Source organism: Melospiza melodia, chromosome 1, assembly GCF_035770615.1.
Source record: "Melospiza melodia melodia isolate bMelMel2 chromosome 1, bMelMel2.pri, whole genome shotgun sequence".
In the NCBI taxonomy this organism is placed as follows: domain Eukaryota; kingdom Metazoa; phylum Chordata; class Aves; order Passeriformes; family Passerellidae; genus Melospiza; species Melospiza melodia.
Window position 1 is genome coordinate 153213044 of NC_086194.1, and position 18065 is coordinate 153231108.

At 39.5% G+C, this 18065-nt stretch overlaps 1 protein-coding gene across 2 annotated transcripts in view; it reads left to right on the forward strand.

Annotated features, from left to right (window-relative positions):
- Positions 1–3571: 3571 nt before the first annotated feature.
- TRIQK (triple QxxK/R motif containing) overlaps positions 3572–18065 on the forward strand; it is a 58830-nt gene continuing 44336 nt past the window's right edge. Inside the window, exons 1-2 of one of the 2 annotated variants that reach the window (XM_063172603.1) lie at positions 3610–3655; positions 5576–5672. The gene's annotated coding sequence lies outside the window, so the exon portion shown is untranslated. Of the gene's footprint in view, positions 3656–5575; positions 5673–18065 lie in introns of both variants that reach the window. The other variant, XM_063172593.1, reaches the window with a different exon arrangement.

The following is an 18065-nucleotide window of genomic DNA, read 5'->3' on the forward strand; positions in this document are numbered from 1 at the left end:
GATGCCAGAGCAATAATAATAATAATAATGTAAACAAGTCTTTTATTCTTTTAATCTGGAATGCATAATTTAATGGCATAGTTGTATGAATAATGAAAACATCACATCTACTTTAGACAACTAAGGGTAAACTGAAGGTAACATTTAATGTAGTATTGATTGACCGCATCAACCAAACAACGGCAGACATCTGTATGGATGACAGCATTTAGGAAAATGCTACCAAGTCCATCAATACAGATTAGGTAGGGGTGGGATGGAGCAGACTTGATGGCTCAGAGTCCTGGTAATGGAATACGAAGCATTTCACCTCCAGCACGCTGACTTGACCAGCCTAGGTCAGTCTGTCACTGAAAGTCATTACCATCAGATGGTCCAGTGAAATGGATTTGTCCTAATGGCAGCCTGTCTGTGTCACAAAATGCACCATCTGTCATGACTGACATCATGTTGAGATTTTCAGCTGGAAGGCTGGAAGGAGAGAGGATGGGCTCCACAACCCTCCTATCCTTGCAGGAAGCATGGGTAAGGACAGTTGTCTGGGGCTGTGCTGCAGGGATTTTAGGAATGCCTGATTTTAGGGATAGTGGTGTCAAGCATGATAGGAGTAGGCACAGCACACCAGCAGCATGAAGTTACAGTAGTTCTCTTTTGGATAGATTTGCGAGAAACAGTGACACGCGAGGAAAGCAAAACAGGGGTATTAAAAAACAAACAAACAAACAAAGAAAAAAGTAGCAGAATTCAGAATTCTTTATTAGGCAGAGGTGAGAAATGACATACAAAAGCTAAGTGAAAACAAGATAAGATAGGAAGAAAGGATTTGAAAATGAAGGCATAGAGTGTATAGAGCCAGCATAAGGAGACATTGGAGAGATGCAAAGTAAGGAATCACATGGATAATGGGATGAGCTAAGGTGATTATTTCTTTCAGTAGCAGTTCTGGTTGGATATGAGATGAAGACTGTATCTGCCAAAGACACCAGAAATGACATTGTTAGGAAGTGACAGGAGCAGGAAGAGAGTTTTAGCTTTGTGGTTAGATGGGGAATACTGTACCTTGTAGAAGGTCTGAAGTAAGGTATTTCCTGAAAGTTTCAATGTTAGACTGAATAGTAGCCCAAATCAAATAGAAGTTTTATTGCCAATACTGGCTACGCTTCAGTTTAAGTGATGGGGAAAAACTCTTACTTGGTGATAGCAAAATTAATAGAACAAAAATAATTAAGAACATTGCTTCCCACCTTTGAACTTAACCTGGTGTTTAGACATACAATAGGAAACATCAGGTTAGACAAGTTGTTGCACTTCAGGGAGATAGTTTCTTGTATGTTAATTTAATCTGTGTTGTCAACTTGGAACAAAGATGTTGAGCATCATTTCCCAACCTTTCACCTAAACTAACTAAACTCTAAAAGCTCAGGAATGGCTTCTTGGAGCTTTGCAAAAGACAAATAAAAAAGGGAAACTTATTTTTCAATAGGCTCAACTATGCTTCTGTTAAGAAAAGTTTCACAAATCAGAAACTTAAAAATCACTGCATACGATGAGGACAAAAAGGGACAGATTCTTGTCAAATTGTCAGAAGAAGCCGGAGATCTTATGAAAGAATGAAAACAGGAGGAAAACCAGGAGGAAAACAAGACAGTAACTGAAAACAATGGCTGATATATTTCCTTTAAAAAATTGTGAGATAAAACTATGTAATTTAAAAATACATTTGGAGTTTTATACTAATCTGATCCAGGGATATGACAGCAAACTGATGGGTGTGGCAAGATCAACAAAAAATCCTCTCTGATTCACATACATTGCAGTTGCAGTCACGTAACAATAATGGTACTTCTATTACTACCTGTGAGAAACAGATTAAAAACATCCTAAAACACATATACTCCACCCAGGCTGCTTCTAATCCCACAAAACACAGCAAGCTTGTCAGTAGCACTTCATTGTCTAAAAGTCACTGCCCTTCTAACCATTCCATTCTGACCAGTGTGAATCATAATTTTTTTCTTGCAGAAAAATATTGCAGTGGGAAACAAACAATTTTCCCATAAAATGAGGATTAAGAATGAAGACATGAAAAAGTGAAACTAAAATGATGAAAACATCTCAGTGCTTATAGAGCTCTTTTTCATGAAGTCATAATTCCTTATGGCTTTTTTACAGATTAAGTATTGAGGCTGCTGGGCATACACAGTTTATTACTTAGAGGAACAATTGAGTAGTGAAATGAATATTGTGATTAGGTCAAATTAGGTGAAACTGAACTAGAACCAGATGTATTTTGCTAAGACTCACATGGACAAAGTCCTCAGCAGTGGTTCAGATAATACAAAATAATGTAGCCGAGAACACTAATCATGATATTTCTTCATGGAATTTTTCTGGTTGTGATTTTACCGTCAAAAATCCCATGTAATGCCTGTTTGAATATGATTGCTGTTTTTTTCATAATACCATATGCAAAAATCCATGAGCATAATCATGACTTGGGTTTAAGTAAATCATATTAGAACAATCATGGAATCAAAATGAAATATTAAAATATTTCACACATATAGAGTTTCTGCCCTGCCATCAGGAGTATGGATGAAATAAAATTATTGTTGAAAAATCTGAACATTGAAAAATCTGAACACTGAAAAATCAGAAGGTGCCCACGGTGGTTGTGCCAACTCCAGTTCCAGAGAGGCACAAGATTTCTTGGGAAGAATACATAATGTTGTGTCCAGTGAATTGCCACATTCGAAGCAGCTGAACATCTTCAGTGTGAGATTTTTTGACAAAAGAAAAGGCAACAAAAAAGGTATTTTGTCTCATGACTCAAAGTCAGGACAGGCTATTCTTCTACGGAAGCTGTATCATTTAAAGCATCTATTAATCTTGCTATAGAAATGGCTGGAGAAAACGGTGGTTTGGTATGCATGCAGGACACACACTCTGAGTAATAACTTCTCTGCAAGCTCATTTTGCACTGTATATGCATATCATCTAGAAAGATGGGAAAGTTCACCTCTGTATGGCTTTCACTTCCAAAGCTGCAGAGGTAAACAAATTCGAGTATTTCTTTTTCTGTGTATCTTTCCTTACAAGGGAGTGCTACACTTGGTCATCAAGTGCCATTTCGCAAGAACCAAGGCATGCACTTTCAACATTAATCAGTAAACTGTTGAGAGTCAGAGGCTTGCTTCTTGCACAGAAATAAAAGAATTATCTGTTGCAGAAGACCCAGCACCATCTCAAGGTACCCGCAGAATTACCTGTTGGGAGTTCATAATTTTCCATGTGTTTTGTTTTTAGACTTCTAATCTAAGTTCCCACTTGGCTTGTGATGATGGGATGCTGAACTAGATGATTTTTTTATGGTCACTTCCAACCCAAACCATCCTGTGATTGTACAATGTGAAAGTGGCTAATTGCTTTTCGCTCTACAAGTCTGGAGGAACCCAGCACCGTCCCTGGGAAACCCTGCGACACACTGAGCACCACAGGCGAGCGGGAGCCGCCGCAAGCGCAGCGCGGCCGGGGCGCTGCGGGCGGGCCTGGGAGGCGGGACGCTCGGGCAGGAGGTGGCGGGAGCCCCGCTAGCACAGGAAGTCGCCCCGGCGAGAGAGGAGGGAGGAGGCGGAGCTGTGCCGCTCGGCCCGAGGTACCGCGCCGTGTCCCGGGGCGGGCGAGCGGCCGCGGCCGGCGGGCCCGAGCGGGGCTGCCCTGGCCCCGGCCCCTCCCGCGCCGCGGGGGCGCCGCCATTGGCCCGCGGGTAGGGAGCGCGAGCGCCGGCCGCGCGCGCGGCCGGCCCGCTGACCGCCGCGGGCCCGCCCTGCCATTGGCCGGCGGGAAGCGCGCGGCCCCGCGATTGGCCGGAGCGCGCTGTCAATCCGGGCGGCCCCGCCCCCGGAGCGCCAGCTGGAGGGACTGGGGTGGGAGAGGGTCGGCCGTGCGGCCGCCATATTGGGCGTAGGCGGGATGGCTGCCGTGCTGCGCTGTCCTGCGGTGGCCTTTGGTGTTGCGTTTCACTGTGCCGGGCCCCCTCCACTGCCAGGGCTGCTTTTCCGTGCTCGAAGAAGTACGACCCTGACCAGGCAGCCAAACTGAAGGGAAACAAACCCCTCACCGAGGTGTCTTCGGCGGGGCCGTGATCAAGGCCTGGCCCAGGCATGCAGCGGGGCCGAGCTGGCCGAAGCCTGCAGTGCCTCCATGGGAGGATAGCTCACGGTTTTCCATCGTGAGCACGACTGCTCACAGGCTGCCGGCCTTTTGTTGGGTATTTGTGCGAAACTCTGTCTTGTCTGAGGTTTTAGGGTGTCTGGAGCTGGACAATCCGCTGCTCTGTGTGTGCTGACCGCCCACGTGCAGTGAGACCGGGCCGTGTAGTGCTGCTGGATGTGTTCGGCTGGCTGTGGGTGTGCAGTAAATCTGATCCAACCCGGAGTGTTGAGCTGGCTGTGTTTGCCTTATAGGCGTGATGTGTTCCGGGTACATTGGACGTCTTTGTGTTCTCTGCAGAGGGCTCTGGTCATGGCTGTGCTCAGAAAATCCTGGACAAAAATGTGTGAGAATATGTGAGCTGCAAAAGCTTCTAAATGTGAAGTGTTGGCCGGGATTCTCTGCCACACTGTTGATGTGGCTCTCAAGCTGCTCCACCTTCCATCCCCACACAGTTACGCGAACAGATCATAGTAGTATCAGAAACCCCCTCTGAAAGAGCCTATGGTGTAATTGGGCTGTATATGCAGCACATACCTTCACACTCAGTAATTCAATTGCATGTCATAGGTTTTGAGTTCCTTCCTGTGGGGCCCAGGCTCGTTCCTAAAGAGCTAATCAGAATGGAAGCGTACTTGCTATTAAAGATGTATTTCTGTAGTGGAAAACTGTAAATGATGTTTAATAGATAGACTAAATTCTACAAATGTGGGGAAAATTGAACCATTTTTTAAGTACTGCATTTTGGCACGTCACCCTTGGCTGAATCACTTCACTCTTTGGTACAAAACTGGCTGGAGACAAGCCATTGTTCAGAAAATAGCTTGTCTGCTCGCCTAAAGAAAAATGTGGCCAGTTTTTTTGTTCACATGATTGTCTTTCATCATTCATTAATACAATTTATCCTCTAGGACTTACATGTCATTGTGAAAGTTGGAAAGATGTAAGTCTACTTCAGATATTATTTATGAGTAAGTCTTCTAGCTAAACCTGCTTGAGCAGGAATAGATGAGCACAAGTAGATGACCTTAGAAGGTCCATCAACAGTCTTGGGAATTCTGTGAATTTATGTAGCCAAGAAGAGATTACCACAATGTCCTACAACTAATTTACTGTGCTTAAAGTAGTATTTTGTATTTGCAAAAACAATACAGAAGATACTTTCTCAATGCAAATGTGGGATCTCTTCAGATATCTAGGTTTTGAAAGATTACTTCAAATCAGATTACTAAAGCAGAGATGCCTTTCAACAGTGGTAGAGTTCCTTATGTGTTTAGCTTTAAGTCTTACACTGAATTTTATACAAGGACATATATGTGGCTTTTATAAAGTCGTATAAACAGGACTATATCTTCCGTTTCAGGTACAAGCAACTGAGTTCCAGAGTTTATTACTGTATCACGTTGAATGACCAGGATTTTTTCCATACATTGTTCCTTAAGAGCATACTTTAGTGAAACGTAATACACAAGGAGATAAATACTTTCTTCATAAAATGGGGAGTAAAGGCAGTGCCTTTACTACTGGTTTTGCTTGGTTAGCTGTGGGCTTTTTTCCATGAATTTGAACTATGCAGAGTAAGTTTGTGTGCATTGAAAGTTGCTACACTCACTTCTGCCCGTTCTGGATTTCGTAGCTGTTGCTCTTAGATTCTGCAGCCTCTTCAGATTAGGAAGCCAGTTTGTGTGCCAGTTTGAAAATCTTCTACCTCACTATTGGTCAAAAATACAGAATGAAGTCTAGTCATGTAAGCTAATACATTAACCTCTAGTACCACTCAGGCTATTGTTAGGATTTACTTAATTCAAATATTTCAGCCAAATTCTTGCCGCCCAGTCTAAAGCACACCTGAAGCTCAGTGTATACTTTATGGCAGTAGCTCCAGAGAACATCCAGAAAACAAGATAAGAGGTGTTTTCTTTGGATTCTATTTTTGCAGTACAGTGTTCTTGAATTTTTCTCTGAAATTTGTTTCTCTAGACCATGAATTAGTTTTGGTTAGATAATTTTAAATACTTTTCAAAATTAATTGATACCATGAAGAATAGTTATTGTTAATCACAGTTAGAATTTTAGAGTTTCTATGAGTTTTTATCATGACTAGGAAGTTGTTGGGTTTCTTTCTTTGGGATATTTCCATATTAATATAAATTTCGCATTAAGCAAGGCAAGCTGTGAATTACAGGAGAGGATAGGAGTTGGGCTAATGCTCCAGAATTGGATTGCTTATTAAAAATCACTCTGTTAAGTGTGAAGAAAAAGTGAATTATTATGTTTACATGTTATGAGATATGTGAAGAGAATGCAACATAGGTGATTGTAAGATGTAGACAAAGAAGGCAGTCATTGCCATTTGCAGTAAGAGTCTCCCCCAGTCCTCTGACTCTCATACAGTACGACCCTTGTAATGCAGTTACTCCTGGGAAACAGGAGTGTGAGAGTCAATGTTTTCTGACCCAAACTCTGCCTTAAATTTTTCTGCTCTTGTGGATTTTTTCATTTGCTTGCAGGTTTACTTTGCTTGAGGAAAATACGTGAAGAGATTTACAAAATAAATAATAGCTGATCATTTTTCAAAATAAAAAATGAAGTGCTTTTCAGTGAATGGCTATCCTCATTCCAAGTCAAGTCTGCAGTGATTAAATATTAAAATGATCCATGGTTTAAATTAATATAAAAAAAATTCAGGAGATTATTACAAAGATTAACATTTTTAATGTTTTAATAGTCCCATAGTTGATCAATCATAGGCACAGTGAAACTGCTTTTAGTTAACTAACCTGATGATGCTATATATCAGTGCAGTATTATGTGAAACATAAACCTTGTGGCATGGTTGGTAGAGGAGATAAAGAAACAGTGTCTGTTATAACTCTTTAATTATCAGGTTTATTCTGGAAGTATTTTTTGACACACAAAGTAAGCAGGTAACAATTTTTTTTCCTTTTGAAAAGAAAACAGGAAAGAAAGGTAGTTCTAGAAAAAATGTGTTTGCTGTAGAGTAAGCAGCTGTTGTTGCCTGTAATGACAAACATAGATGGTCACTGGCGTGGCTGTGGAAGAACAACAATGTCTGTTTGCAGTGTGTGTTCTTGCATTTGTGTTTTCAAATAGAACTTGCATTAATGCACCTTTAATATTGCAGAATTATCTGCAACAGCCTATGATTTCTGATACATTTTTATTCTTTAGAATTTTGTTTGAAGGTCATGGGAAAATGTCATGGAATCCCAGGTGCTTTTATATCACTAGCTGTGCGCAGACACCCCTGTAATCAGTGAGTTGAGTAAATACTTGAGGCATTCCTGACAGGGACAGTGCTAATTCCTTTGTTTCTCATTTGTTTTGCGTTTTTTTAGCCACAGGGCAAAAGTCAGCATTAGTGATTTTTTTAAGTTTGATTCTGGCTTTCTAAACACACACTGCAGTGATACAGTGGAGCTTTGCACAATGCAGTTTATTGTGTCCCGAGATTTTTTGCAGTTTTAAATATAATACATGCATCATCAAAATATTGTTCATTCATACGTTGTGATTGTTCTTGTCATCGTCCTTCACTGAGTGTGATTTACAATCAAAAAAGAGGCAGAATTGGGAAGAAAGGCTGATGAATTAGCCAATGTAAACCCAGAAGGGTTTGTAAAGAAGGATTGGAGATAAGAAAGGAAGGCTGTAGTAGAAATCCAGGGCTAGACGTTGAGCTGGTAAAATGAATAAATAAGGAAAGACCTTCTGACAGCAGAAACTTATGGTGGAGAAGTCACAGGAAGAAAGGACAAATATGAGAGGGGAAAAGAGCAAATGATGGCAGTAGGTTAGTGTTGGGAATGATAGTTGGAAAGTTAAAATCCAGAGGTCAAGCTGAAGCACACAATTTTCTACACAAATTTGTTGTCACTTTTTAATGCTGTTATTTCTAGTTTTAGGTAAGACAACAAATTAAAAATGGGGTTGCATTGTCTGTAGTTTTTTGCCTCTAGCCAGAAAGCTAAATTAATTCTCATGTATTTCTGTTAAAATAAAATAAATATTGAAACAAAATAATAACCTTTTATGTCATGAGCTGTTTTTTATATTGGGGAAACAGATTGGCTTGCAAGTGTAGTAGGTTTCGAAGTCTCAGTTGTTTTCTCCCTGGCTGTGGTGTGTGGTGTTAATGAAGAAAAGGTTACGTTTACCCATGATAATTCACTCTCACATTTACATTATCAATCAGCCTGTGTAGCTTTTTGTGCTTTTATCTATTGTGTTTTCATTGTAATCTTTACGTATGAAGTTCTCAGTTCTACAGACTCTTATGCTGAAATTTATTCACAAATGGCTCTTACAGATGTACTCTAGAAGCTTTAAGTGCTGTAGTTAAAGATGGTGCCAGCTGGTCGCTTCTCCCCACCCCTGAGATTGCAGTCTGTATGGAGGAGCAATACCTGCACCTCAGTTCACTTCTCTCACCTGAGCTCACATTCCTTTTAAGGGGCTGTGTGCTGATGTGGAGGCTGGGAATCAGATCCTGAGACCTGGGCACAGAACATATCGCCTTTTGTTGTCCTTCCATACAGCCTCCTAAACTGTGGCAGGAGATTAAGCACCTGGGTCAGCAACATCTTAAAGCCTCTCAGATACCCAGGGCTTGTTGAAGAGACTCCTCTGTGGTTTTGAGTTGAGTATGTTTAAAACTTTTTTTTTTAAATTACCTATATTTTCAATTTGTCATTGTATCAAGTCAGTGTGGAGGATATTTCCAAGCTTGGCTTTACCATATCACCACCTCTGCTTAAACTCTGACTTTTGTCTGCTTTTAGAAGTGATCATGCCTAAAAGCTTATATTAAAAACCATAGATCTCTCACGTAACATACATGCTATAGAAATAGTTTAGTAGTAGTGTGGTGTTCTCATTGTGTGAGGAGCTGGTTACACTGCTTCCAATTAAGATTGCATCACTTACTTTGCTGCTAGACCAGTTTTGTATTAGTTAGGCTCTTGCCAAAAGGAAATTGTTAACCTGAAGCAGTGGATTACTTGCTTGGTTTTTGTGTCTTGGCTGTCAAAGTGAAAGCACACTATTTATATAGCTAACATTTGGTTAGGTCCTTGATTTATTGTTATGCAATTAAAATTAATTCTAAAATTCAAACTGTACAGTAACAATAAAATGGATAAAGAACTGCTGAGCTGCCAGCACTCAGAAGTAATGGCTGGGAGGCCACTGGCAATGGTTGAGAGCCTGTGGGGACTTGTCCCAGCATTTGCATCAGGTGTGATGTGCATGTTGTTTTGGTCAGTTGTCTGTGTGTAAACATACAGGCATAGTGGCAAAGGATGAATAGTTCAGTGATTGCTGGATTGATGAAGATAGGATGAAGTTTAGAGCACGGCTGAGATCATGTTAACATGAGTCTGTTAGAATGTAGTTCCTGTGCATGTGCCAAGGAGCAAGGAATGCTGGATGTGTATGCAGAATGGAAAATTCTTATCTTCTAGAGGTGTGGCTGAGGAAAGACTGAGAGGTTTGTGAGGAAGGTCCTGTACACAAAGGGGATTCAAGTGCAGGGCAGTGTCAAGAACGTGCTGCCTAGGAGAGGTAGAAGCGCATAGTTTGAATAATAAGACCGGTGTGGGAATGTTGCATCTAGTTTTATTTTGATGGGAAACATGCCCTGAAAAATTTGAAAGCATGATGAAGGTCCTGAACGGACTTAGTTCTGTTCATAGAACTGCCCTTGGGAGGTGGGTTTGAGATTGGGTTCACGCTTGCCGTGGTGTTTCTGACCACACATCTGCCTTACCTTGGCCAGCTCTGTTAGCTCTCCCTCCTGCCTGGTTGCTGCAGAGGCCCTCCTGCATATCTACTGTTTAGTGTCCCAGGCAAGGCTATGCTGAATCTGTTTGAATTTGTCATTTCTTCCCTTTGCAGAGGGCATGAAAAGCATTGTTTCTGTTTTGTTGCATATATATATATATATGCAGCATGAAAAGCTTTAAAGAATATGTTTTTTCAACAAATTTGAGTATTACTTTTATGGTGCTGCTAAGAATTGCAGCAGCTAATAGTTTACTGGGATTTTTTTTCTTCTGAAATCATGAAATGGTAAAAGCAAGGGTGGATGTTGCTTTCCTTGCAATTTTTTACATGCTATTTAATTTATGAATGAACCTTCCTGTAATTTGGAATGAAAAGGTTAATAAAGCATTGTTAGATTGATGCCTACTTTTTATTCTGAAAGATAGGATAATTTGAAAGCCTGGGTTATTTTGGTGTCTTTCTCTGTATACAAAGCTAGAGACCAGAAGGCTAAACAGGAAGGGTGTTCTGGAAAAAAATATTATAGAGACAAAACCTATTGAAAAAAACTTGAAACTATTTTCATTTTAAGTACACCAGTGGGGTTAAATAATACTAATAACTTCTGTTAGAGTAACAGATCATGATAATTTAAAACTAAAGTTCCTGGCACACTTGCTAATATCTTTTATGGCTTCATTAAAATACATCTGAAATAATTTACAGAGCAAGGCTTCTGGGTGAATTCTTACAGTTCTGCATGGGAAAAGTGCCTGTTTATCTTCATGCATGTTTATATAGACCCATGGAAATTATGATGTAAATGTGGATGCTGTACTAAAACATAGCCATATATGCAGAGTAAGGAATTCACAGCATTTGTATTCTGTCATTTATTGCACACAAGTCATGTATATTGTAAAAGCTTGGTTCAATTCTGTATCCTGACCATAGAAGGGCACTATAGAATATGTACTCTACCTTGAGGGGACCTTGAAGGGGAGGGAGTAATGTGTGTAGGAAAAAGCTCAGGGTGATGACTCTCTTACCAAACTTGTCTCTTTCCTGGTTTTGAGCCTTCACATTTACACACATTACTGGAAGTAGTGAAGAGCTGGAAGGGTGTTTCCCTTGTACTATACTATTACATATTTTATTTACTCATCTTATTAAAATAAATATATAGGTCAGTGTGGAAACAACTGGGACAGCTGCAAAGCTGAGTGCATGGGATAAAGTCTTCTGAAAGGTAAAAGAGGAGGCAATTTAGCTGCATTTTCAGAGTTGACCCAGCTCTCCTTAAACTTTTATAGTTACTTACAGAGCTGTACTGCTGTTGATACAGTAGTGGCCAGACTGGGCAATTGTAGCAGGAAGGGAACAGACCTGCAGTTTCTTGTGATGCTGGTGTGTTCTTAAGAAAATCGATCTGAACTAATTTAACTGTATGCTCTAGAAGGTTTTTCATTGTTGTATGTCATTTACAGGGCTAGATTTCAGGCAGTGCAATCAGCTTCTCCTAATAAAACCTTATGGCAGAAGCACACATCCTGCTTTGACTCTAGCCAGGGGCATGTGCAAACCCCTTGTCCTGTCACCCAAGGACTCCCTAGTGCTTAGAGAGATGCACTCAGGAAATTTGAGCAAATGGAGTGGATTGTCATCTGCCGTTTTATCTCAGGCTAGATTCTGTAAGAAATGCTCACAAACTGCTTTTCAAATGATGTCTTTTAGCAGTCTCAAAACTCTCTTGTTTGTAACTAGTTTGACATATGGGAATCTCTCATCAGAGGTATCTTTTAGGCCAGAAAAGGCCAACCTTTAATGCATTAGAATTCAGGATCTTAAAAAATGAGCCATCTTCTAAAGCAGCCACCCATTAAAAAGTGTTAATTTTGTATTTTACTACTAGTTTTGTGGTAAATAAAATTTCATTCATGCTGAATGACTCAAAACAAAAGTAATACTTTTTTTAATGTTTCTGTCTCAGTGTCATCTTTTCTTTTGGCATTCTTCTGGACAATGAACCCTGAAGCGAAATCTCTTCCTTATGACACACACCTGCATGCTGTTCAGGAGCAGAGGGAAAAGATGGGGCTGTAGTCTCCTCCCACCCTGTTCCCATTAGTGGGAAGAGCCATGAGAAGAGCCCAAACAGGCATTTCCACAAATAGTTTCATCCAAGATCTTCAGCTGTTCACATGACGTTCTATTTCAACTGATAGTTTTCTGCTGGTTGATGGGTTTTCATTTTGCTGCCTTTCTTCCCAGCTGCACTCCACAAATTTTTCTGCCTTAAAATGAGGCAAGGAAACAGTTTACCAAGTTTTCTGATGATCATCAAAGCTTATTTTTTCATTTGGTGCATATAAAGGTTTTAGCCTGATTTTGATCCATTCATTTAATTCAATCTTTGTTCAAGGTTCAGATTGTAGATAGATATCAATGATCTTACACTCTCATTTTTGCCCAAATACAACATAAAGCTCCCAAAGAGATGGTATCATATAAGCTATTACTTTATTCTCTATCTTAAAAATCATTGCCTTTAATGGGATCTCTAGGTAGTTTTCAGGAGAACCAAGTCTTGAGCAATTTAGATAAAATCTGCAGAGAGTGTGCTTAGGCTATTGTTTTGAACAACTTGGGAAACTACTGAGCTGATGTTATTTAAGCCATATTAAACTTCTCACCCACTTACAGCCTAATCCTTCAACACCAAGTAGGACTTGGTTTTGAAGATGCTGCTGTTAACATCTATGGGTCTGTATTCACTAAGGCTGACTATTAAGCTCATTATTAAGTGTTGTTGGGGTGAACTTTACATTTTTTCTGTTAACAGTTAAGTTAGCTACTGGTTATTTACTGGTTTTTGTCTCAATTTAAAAGAAAGAAAGTACAAAAAAGATACATTGTTTTAAGGCTGATGAAATGCAGGCCAGCTTTATGTTCTGATCTTTCTGGGGAAGATCTGCATCTGGATGCAGTTCTATGCCATGTGTTGCAGGAAGACCCTCCTCAGTCAGGGGTGTTGGACCAAGTGACCCACTGTGGTCTCTTCTAACCTGACCGATTCTGTGATTGCTCTGTCTTTAATGAGCTGTTGATTAATGGAGGAAAACGTGAGTACAAAACCCACCAAATTAAAACTCCTTATACTTATGTTTTTTTTGCCTGGTGACTAGATTAGATGTTGCTGTTTGTTTTTTTTTTTTTAAGCTGAATTGCTTTCCTGAATGCTTAATACAGCATGGGAAACAAAAAAAAATTGCCATAAAACTATTTTTCTTCATTCATAGATCAGCCTTTTTAATACTTATTGAGCTGCAGTAGCTTCAGAGAAAGGAAAAAAATGTGCATTTGTTTTGAATGCTGGATGGAGAGATTACCTGAAGTGGTGAGCTTCAATGGGCTCTTCTGAGGGCGAGCAGCGCTTTCGGGGCCCAGAGCATGCTTGCCACCATGGCTGATGGAAGTGGTGAAGGACAAGTCTTTCTTTGGAGATCTGAAAGCTTCTTATTACTGCAAAGGGAGTCCAGGGACAAAGACAAACGTGGACTGAGGGCACAGGGTTTTATATGGGGGAAAGGGGTCGATCTGAGCATCAAGGACCAGTGGGAAAAGGTGAATGAGGTGGGGGAGCGGGGGGCAGCCAACCAGGGGAACCAGTAGGGAAACTGCAGCAAACGGGCCAGTTCTGACAGATATGTGAGAATGGGGGTTGAACTGGGGTGGAACAGCTGTACAAACCAATAGAACTTGAGAGGTTACCATGTCCCTGCAGAGGCCTATGGGAGGGAGGCACTTCTGACCCTAATCTTGGAGGGGAGTTTCTCATTGCCTGCTTCAGCCTCTCCAGGGCCGAGGCGTTACAGCTCTGGTGGCAGGCCCTTGGGCCTCCAGGATTATCCTTTTAGGTCTTGTTGTACACCAGGTTTAGTAATGGAACTAATAATTTGGTTTTGCTGAAGTGTTATGATTAAGTTTACGTGGACTCAAGTGTTATTTGCTGCTGTCATTTGTAGAGTGCTTTCAACTTTTTCAGGCTTGCTCAGGGTAAGAAGGGAAGCACTCATTTGGCCATAAACATGGTGACCAGTTCTGGCAATTACTATGACTTGAAGTCGTATGATGGGACACGGTGTGATAATACAGTGAAATATGTTAGAGAAGGGCACATTTGTGTGCCTGCCAGCTTTGTGCCTGCATGATGTATTTGTGACTAGTTTTTCTTCTGGTTTTCAGTTATTAAGAAAATTTTATTTGCCAAGAGTTGCGTTTCTGCTTGAATGATAGGCATATTCAAGGGAAGTGGATATCAATGTTAGAATTAATGGAGAAAAATTAGGTGGAGACTTAACCTCACATGGTTTAAAAAGTTTGGGTTTTTTATAAACAGTGTGAGCATGAAAAGAAAGGAAAAATTACAGCAGTTTCAAACTGTCTTGTTCTGATGTATTACTTTAAAAAACTATTTCAGCTTTTAAATAATTTGCTCTGAAATATTTTGGTTTTAGTAGTCTTAAGGTAAGGCAAGTGAAAAGAGAGGCAACATAGAAATAAAAGCATGATAAATATGAAATTGCTACCTGTTCCAAATTTTTTGTGTGTATGAATAACTTTAGAAGTTACAAGATTTATTTTCAATAAAGGTCACTACCCCATTTTGCAATACTGAAAACTTTGTGAATCACTGTTCTCTGGATGGTTGAGAACTGTAGTTTAAGATGGATATACTAAAGGGAAGGATAATCCCTAAATACTTCTTCTCACTGGAGGAAGAAATCAGAATTTAATTTCCATCAAAAATGAGCTTAAGCTTAAAACTCTACAAATGAGAAATTAACAAGTGTGTGTAATTGAAGCATTCAGGCTTATAGCAGGGCCATGGCTTGTGGCAGTCCCAGGAAAGAAGTAGTGTTTAGGAAAAATAGAACTTTTGTCAATTCCCACAACTAAAGAGGGGAGAACAGAGGGCTTAATTTCACATTTGAAGAAGGGAAAGAAGTCACTCTTCCCTTGCTATAACACCTAGGAGGGCAAAACAGTCTCTGGAGTAAGACTTCAGTAAAACCATATGGGACTATTGCATTTGAGAATGGCACCTTCGTAACTTACTGCAAGTGAAATGCTTAGGCAGACTTAGCTGATTTTGAAATTTAAGGTCTTTAACCTCTAGCTTTATACTGTTATTTAAGTTAGTCCCTACTTCATCAAAGGAAATGAGTGCTGAAGGGGTATGTGGTGGGGATCAAAGAGGGAGTAAAATTCCTGGGATTTAACTAAACTGCAGAAGTGTCCTCTGCTGACATGTCAGTTACTGAGACAGGGCAAATAATTGTTTCTCATTGTTGCTCTTGACTCTATGAACTTCTGACTCTTGAGGCAGAGAGCTGTGCTTCACTCTGTTTTGTGGGGTGATGGTGGTGACATCCTCCCTGCACCTCGCGCCACAGAGGTGTCTGTACAGCGTCTGCAGGTGCTCCCATGGAAGCTGTATCCATCCTTGGTGGATCTGCCTCTGGACAATGGGGTGGTCTGGGTGTGCATTCTTCTATCCATTTTAGCTCTGATTTCTACCATAGTCCCATGTCCTTCTCTTTCCCCCAAAAATGTTTAGACAGATTCCATTCTTTTGAAGAATGTTTCTCTGAAATATGGTGTCAATTATTGTGTAATTTTCCCTTTAGTGGAGATTGCTCTTTTCTCTGTGAAGTACTGCATTTTGAACTGTCTGGCAAGGCAGAAATGTGTGTGCTTTTTCCCCTTCATGAAATTCTTTAAGGATATTTTCTTGACACATCAGTGCTATCATAGATTAATAAAAATGAGGGGGGGAAAGTTCCTCTTTGGACATTAGGAATTTTAAATTCATTCAGATGAAGATCTATCTTCATATTAAATTGAATATATGTTTCACACATGCTGTAGCTCTACACATCTCTGAAGTAAGTAGGGAATCTTCTTCTGAAAGCATAACAACCTAATAATGAAAATAAAATGTAAGGTGTATAGAATCACTACAGTTAGGAATATTCTTCTGCAAAATTTCCTATTTTTTATAGTAAGAATAATACCCATTGCGAAATAGATCTCTTCTGGGTAAGTAGTGCTTTTATAAGTGTGTTTTGGCCTACTGCATTTTCATCCTGTAGAAGCAGAGGCAAACTATAATATTCCGGGAATGGAAGGAACCTTTTAACATTTTTAATAGCCTATTTTTGCTTAAGAAAGCAATTTTACATAAATATGAAGTCCTTTTAAAAAAATCTTATTCAGGTTTTGCCACCCTTGAAATGTTCACTCTTTTCCTAGCTGTGAGTACATTTAAGGATAATCTTTCAACTCTTCAGATGTTTAAAAACATTCCATGTTTAGCAAAATTATGTAGACTCTTCACTAGATGAGAAAATGCACATATTTGGGTGTAAATAATCCCACCAAATTTTAGGCACTCTGAAGAGAATTAGGAACATAACAAGAAAGCAAGATTGCCAGAGGTGATTTGGACTCCTAACTATTGCATTTCTTTCTTTGCCCATTGCAGAGGGAGTGGAGATGACCTCCTGTGCAGCTTGTGTGTCTGAGTTATGTTCCTGAAATTTAGGGACTAATCTGAGTTGTTGATTAAATTAGTTTTTCAAAATATATTGCTTTAGGATTTGGAAATATTCATGAGGATATGCTCAAAATTCCTATGAACTATTACCTGTTTATTACTTTTGTTAAATAAATGCAGAGCTTATTTTATGTAGTTTGTAGGTATTGTATAGCTAAAAAACAACAGAGCATCTCCTTTCCCTGTAGTGCAGAGGGTACTAATTGGAAGTAACAATGTGTGTTTTGTTCCTAGTGTTTACATGAAGCTATGAAACAGCCTCATATATGTCTGAGTAAAAGTTGTAGTTCTTATATGGTTTGAATCTTGGGATGTGATACAGTGTTTCTTCTCCTTGTGTAGAATGTTGAAATTATTTTAATATCTGTTCTGACTGGAGTTATGGATCCTGTGTTTTTGATTAATTTTCCTAAATTTAATTAAATTTAAATCACCTCTGCTGCATTCAAGGTTAAATTAAGTAAAGAAGTATTGCATTTCTTTTATTAACAGAAGAATAAATAAATCCCCAGATAAAGCAGAGATAGATTCTGCAAGAAGCAGCATGGGCAGGGGACTCTTTCCTTGGAAATAATAGTCTCATTCTTTGAGAGAGACTTTCCAGAGGAATGGAGCACCACTGTAAGGCTTACCAAGAGAACATGAATGTATTTTGTTTGTAGAAGTTTTGTTTTTTAAGGTAGTAATAGTAGTAAAGATTTTTAAATTCTTTTTCTTGGCTACAGTATGGTTAAATAATTAATCTACATTATCTTAGCAGCTCTAGGCTGCTTCCACTGCTGTGTAGACAGACCTTAGTTATTGTACTTTAGCAGTACAATAACAAAAAAGCCAATTATAATAACCAGCAGCAACAATTTCCAAAATACCTATGTGCAGATGGCTTCCCACTTTAAATGTAGTGCTACCCGTTGTTTGAGATAACTTGATGTTTCCAGATGATCTGATGTGCTCCTTGAATTTTACCTGAGGTAGATAAAAGGCTATTTTTGCTTTCTTGTAACTTGCAAATATTTTACTATCCATTAGTTATTAAACTATCAGCTATGGAATTAACTCGGAGAAGACCAGTTCCTTCAATGATATCAGTAAGTTTTCATGGTGTCTTTGAATCATGTTTAAAATGAATCAGTTTATGAGTTCAGATGATCAACCTGCATTACATCCAACAAAACAAATAAAAAAAGAATTATGTTTAAGGTGGATATCTATTTGCAATTAAAGATGAGGAACTTCTGCATATATACAGATGCCAAAGACTTGGTTCAGTAGCTTTACATTCTGTAGTGGTTCTTTCCTGTCCTGAAGTTATATTTCTTTTCTCTCAGCTGACTAACATTATCTCAGCTACAAAACCAGTAATTTCATTGATTATTTCTTTAATGTGCCCACTGTTAATATTTGGGCAACCTAGTGGGAGAGTGCAGACATGCTGTCAGATATCATGCTG